The following is a 6,051-nucleotide window of genomic DNA, read 5'->3' on the forward strand; positions in this document are numbered from 1 at the left end:
GGCCAAATCAATTTCCCTTTTGCACAATTGATTAGAACATTATATTCTCTCATGAGATCATTGCCCATTACGGTGCCCTCATTATTTTAGCATACATAGAATCTCATGGGCATATATATGTTATTTATTTCTACAAGAGTAGTTTCACTTAGGTAAGCTGGTGTTTTATCCCCTCCTACCCCAGTTAAATGAATCATTTTGTTTGTGTGGGGTAACGGTAGGTTTGTGATGGATACAGCGGCTCCTGTGTCTACTAGCATCTCACATTTCCTCCCTCCTATTACTGTGGGTACCATAAATTCTCTCCTCTCCCTTACTCTCACGAATGGGGACAGCTGGTTGTCAGTTCTGCTGATCTCGGGACTCCCGAGGTTCTGCTGTGTTTCGGGTGGTATTTGGGGGTGCCCCATGCTTTTCCCAGCACACTGCTTGAGTGTATGTCCTATCCTTTTGCAGTGGCTGCAGTATTACTCCCATTTTCAGGATGTCTTGGTGGGTACTAGAGAGCCCATCTTTAAAAGCTTGGATGAATGCCCAGTCTCCCCAATCTGGGTTTGCTTGCCCTGATAGATCCTAAATAATCGTTCCCCATATTCAGAGGTTCCTTCCCCTTTAAGTTGTTTTGTGTTTGTGATCCTGCTTCAGTTCATGGGAGCATTTCCTAGCACACTGGATTTCTTCTTTAAAGTCGATGAAGGGGGCTTGCTGGGCACCTATCTCTGCTGTGAAGGCAATGGCATGTGTCCACCATCCTCCCCTAAAGTCTTGGACTGTTGTGGCGTCGGGTTTGCCAGGTATCAGCCTCCACTTGTCTGCTGGACAAACTGCCCGGACCAGGTGTTTTGTGTCCCTCAGGTGTAGTTGGTGCCTTACCCATACACTATCCAGCTCTTCCCAGAAATTGGTGTTTGCACTCCAGGGCTGTAATTTGCCCAGGGAGGCCATAATCTGCTGCCTCTCCTCTGGAGTGAAGGGTTTATAATTCGCTTTGAGCTGTGAATCTGTTCCTCCTCTGGTAATGCGTGCTAAGTTGTACTCCTGCACGGTTTGTCCAGCAGAGGGAGCAGTTGGCTCCTGCTGAACGCTTCATAGGAGGGGAGACCGTCAATTTCTCTCTCCTAAGGTGAATTCTAAACTTTTTATTCTGCCCTCCACTTCTCTAACTTGCTCCTGGTCCTTTCTCCACCTACTTGTGGAGGCACTCATTTGTTCAATTAGGCCTGCTAATTGGTGTACTAACATTACCCCTAGCTTTTTAGTTTTATTCCATTTCTGCTTATCTATCCACTGTCTCTGTTGTGCTAATGTCTGGGATGGGTCCCACCCACTCTTCTTCATTTGCTCTGTCAGCCCTTGTCTGTCTGCCTTGTATTTCTCAATAAGGGAACCTGCAGAATCCCCCTTAGAACTTCGATCTGCCATTTAGCAGATTGTGTACCCCCGGATACTACCAACAGTAACATGTTCCTAATCTAGTGGGGACTTCTCTACCCCCTGGCCAGCACCATCCTTATTGCCATAGCAGTCTCCTAGCAAGGTATGCTCTCTACTGGTGGGACATCTCTGCCCTCCTGGCCGGCTGGTTCAAAAGGGTGTGCTCTCTATCTGTGGGACTCTTTAGCCTCTCGGTCACCTCTGCTGACCCAATGCCTCCCAATAGGCCCAGAAACATACCTCTAGCCCGGTGTGCTCTCTACCCTCCCGACCACCGCCACTACTCAAGCTCCACCGTTCTACTACGGACTGACAGGGTATCACGGTTACTCACAGTGTCCATGCTCCCCATCTTGGTTATGTGCGCTCCACTGAGGTTTGGCTCTTGGTCAGAGTGATCAGCTCCAATTCCTCACCACACTGGAAGTTACAAGTACAGACAGCACTCAACCTTTAACTTCAACTCTAACTGGACTCTGCATTGTGCATTGTTCGCTCCTACACAGTCCAATGTTATCCGACTTTGCCACTTGTGCTTCACAGCTCCTAGTGCCCTTGGCACCTCAATTCCCACTTCAAATCCCAACCTCCACGTGGTGGGGGCTACCCTCTTAACAACTGGTTTAGGGCAAGGCTTTTGAGACAGGCACTACCATGTCCTCTGGCTGTTTCAGCACCAGCAGCAGATTCTTACAACAGTTAAAACAGTTAAACACTTATTCTCCACAGATATGCACTTAAAAAATGGTAACGCAGTACTTGTAGCAAATCAAACATCAGTATATCTTTTAAACTGTGTTCTTGGCCCAGTCTGACTCTTCCCGTTTGCAGGTACAAATTGGTTCTTACCCTGGTCTGCCCGATCGTGGCCTCCAACCAGGGCACCAGTAATAAGAATCCTGCTCGCAGTGCCAATTGTTGTATGGAAAATCACCAGCCGCGGAGTCAGAATCTGGATTCTAATATAGAGTTTATTGCAAAAGGAAATACTGGAACTCCAGGGAGAGAAAGTCACCAATAGCACAGTGGTCAGCTGTGAGTCTTCTCTCGACCAGGAGCACGTCAAGAAACTTCTATACATCTTGTGAGACCATAGGTCGGTGATGAGATTATTGTCTTTGTAACATGGTTTGTTTATGGCAATCATTACAGAATCATTAATAGTTTCGATACAGTCTTTGTCAGTTCCAGCACAGCCTTTTTTAATTTCTGCATGGTCATTGTCAGTTTCAATGTCTGCACGGAAATCCATTGCTGTAGTAATGGGTGCTAATTGCTCTTCTTAAGAAGGATGATTACTGCAGCCCTGGCTATTAGCATTTCGTATTGAGTCTGTATCAAGCTGTTAGCATTTGTATCAAAGGTGTTGGCTGGACCCAGACACTTTGGCGGGCAGTGTTCGTTACTCATGTGTGTTCTCTCCCCCACCTGTGTTAAACTAATTGACTGGGTCGTGAGTGCATTGTGCTGGCATTCTGGTGGCCCCAGGCAGTGTCTGTACCAGCTCTGCTGTTTCTCTCCATGTTGTGATCCGCGGCCATCTTGTGTATCTGTGTACTTAGTGTCACCCTGCCCCGTGCCATCTCCCTCTTCAGCGGCGATCTGAAAGATCTGCTTTGCTAAGCTCTGCACCACAACTCAGGCGAAGTGGTGCTTTTACCTTCCCCACCTAAGTTATTTCAGGAAATTTCAATAATTAAATATTGGTGGAATCGTTACACACCTTTTTTAGCAAGGGAAGATGATTCAAAGGTTCGGTTGAGTCCCAACACACAGGACATTCCCTGCCAGCATTGGACACATTCGTGACTACGACTGTGACTGCAGCTTCAGCCTCCTCTGCAACTCTGATGGAAACACTCAACCAAAAGACCTTGGCTGCAGAGCTTGTGAAGGTCTGGGAAATGGTCGAGGCTTCAGTTGAGAAGAGTCACACTAGGCTGGACCTGATCTCGGCCATGCTGCACAAACATGAGCAGGAGCCAGAAAGGCTCGGAAAGCGAATGGAGGAGGCCGAACGTCGGACTGCAGCATCGGAGACCATGATCGAGTCCTTGACAGAGCGGATCCAGGCGCTCGAGAAGCAGGTCCAAGCCTTAACAGCGCAGGATGACAACCTTGAAAACAGATGTCAGAGCAAGAATTAACCGGGTCGTCGGGTTGTCGGAGGGAGTGGAAGGTGAACAGCCCGTAAATATTTTTGTAGACTGGCTGCCGCAATTTCTTGGTTGGGAGGCCGAGGCAGGCTGGGTGAAGGTCAACAGAGTTCACTGGGTTGCGGTGCACAGGCCCAGTTTGGACCAGCGCTCCTGCCAGGTCCTGGTGCGATTCCAATGCTACAGGAACAAGCAAAGAGTAATGGAAGCTTCCAGAATGCAGGGAAGGATCCACAGACCTTAATACACAATGGATCCAAGATAATGTTCTTCCAGGACTTTTCCGTGGCTGTGATCCGTAAAAGGAAATAGTTTGATGAGGTGAAGAGAAGACTGAGGGACCTCGGACTCTGTAAGGTACCCGGCGGTGCTTCATTTTACTTATGATGGGTCTGTTCACTCATTTGAATCTTCAGAAAAAGTGAAAAACTTTCTGGACACTTTAAAATAGACTGGATTGTCTAAAGGATATGGACAATAATGTTTTCTGTTTTTCTTTTGTACTTCTCTCCATTTCTTAACAAAAGAGTTGTTGGATGTTTTGTGATGTTAATTGGGGTTAATGTATAGTTAGGGATGAGTAGAGTGCTCACTTTTAACTTCTTTGTTAATATTACTTTTTTTTCTTTTGCTTGAGTTTGGGGTGTGGCTCAAGCTGGAAGGAGTTATGGAGGTGTATGGGAGATGTGTAAGCCCCCACTGTGGGCAGGGTGTAGAGTCCCCCATTACCTGCCTTTTGTGTTTTGCATTTGGTTTAGTTTGTTGGCTTTTTGTAGATGTAGTTTTTGAAAGTTAAGTTTGTTAGGTGTAGTAGTTTTAGTGTGCATAGTTTTAAGGGTCTATGAGTCTATCTTCATTTATACTGAGCGATTTGAAAGTCGAGTTATTCCTCTCAGGAGTTCAAAGGTTATTCTAGAGGGTCATGGCAAAATGTTGTACATGGAACATTAAAGGGAGTCACTTGCCGGTCAAGAGGAAAAAGGTACTCTCAAGTCTTAAAACGGTAAGGGTTGATATTGCCCTGTTGCAGGAAACTCACCTTGATGATAAGGAACATGCGAAATCACAGCAGGTGTTTTTTTTGTCCTTCAATACTAAGAGTTAGAGGGAAGCCAATACTCATTCGGAAGAATTTCCCATTTAAGTTACTAGACCATATTAAAGATGAGCATGGGCTGTTCGTAATTCTTAGAATCTCAGTATATGGTGAAGAATATGGTATTTTGAATGTTTATTGTCCTCCGGCACATCACCTTAAACTTCTGATAGATGTATTCTCCAAATTGATTGCTCTTGCGTCACGGCATATTATTGTAGGGGGAGATTTTAAAGGTCTCATGGGTGCCCCTGTGAATAGAATGTGCCCAAAGGTCCCCCAAAGCTTTCTTTGCAATCTAAGCAACTAGTTGATTTATGTATGGAATTGGGACGGTGGATATTTGGAGGCATCTTTTTTCTAGTCAGCTCAAGTGTTATACTAGGGTTGATCTTTTCCTAGACCCCACATTTTTTTGGATTTGGTGATGTCCTGTACAATTGGGAATATCACAATTTCCGATTTGCAGCAGTACATTTAGTGGTCAAGATTAAGGACAATGTGGCAGGGTCAAGGCACTGGCGAATGGTTCCCTTTATTCTCAAGGACAGTAAGTTCGAGTATTTTATGAATGAGTTTAAAGCATTCTTGGCCATTAATTTGGATATGGCGAGTAACCCGTCTATTCTCTGGGAGACTGCTAAGGCTTATGCTAGGGGGATAATTATTTCTTACTCTGCCAGTCAGAAGCGACAGAAGGTAGAGCAGCAGCGCCTGCTCGAGGCCTGACTGAAGACAGCTAAGATGGCATATTTTGATAGGCCATTGGTGGCGAAGTTGCAGTGGGTGACAGTTCTTCAGTCCACCTTGAATTCCATGCTCACACAGACAGCGAGGAAGGAACTTTGCTTTGTGAAACAAAGGTTGTTTGAGCATGGCAATAGGCCGGGCGAATATCTGGCATATCTGGCGAGGACAAAGAACGCCCCCCACAATCTATTACCTCAATCAGGGAAAGGACTGGAACTCTTGTGATTCTAAAAAGATCAATGCTGCATGTCGGAGGTTTTACTCCGAATTATACCAGCCGCAAGGCTGTAAACACAGATGGGCTAAGGTGGAGTCGTTTTTTAGAAACCTGGATCTTCCAGGAGTAACCTCTGAACAGGCGTTTCTCCTTAATGCCTCTTTAACAGTGCAAGAGGTACAGGAGGCGGGGAAGCAGCTTCAAAGTGGAAAGGCACCCAGCCCTGATGGTCTCCCTAGTGAATTAGAGTCAGAGATGTACAGCATGGAAACAGACCCTTCGGTCCAACCTGTCCATGCCAACCAGATATCCCAACCCAATCTAGTCCCACCTGCCAGCACCCAGCCCATATTCCTCCAAACCCTTCCTATTCATATACCCATCCAATGCCTCTTAAA

The sequence above is a fragment of the Chiloscyllium plagiosum genome, chromosome 10 (assembly GCF_004010195.1).
Source record: "Chiloscyllium plagiosum isolate BGI_BamShark_2017 chromosome 10, ASM401019v2, whole genome shotgun sequence".
Classification (NCBI taxonomy): domain Eukaryota; kingdom Metazoa; phylum Chordata; class Chondrichthyes; order Orectolobiformes; family Hemiscylliidae; genus Chiloscyllium; species Chiloscyllium plagiosum.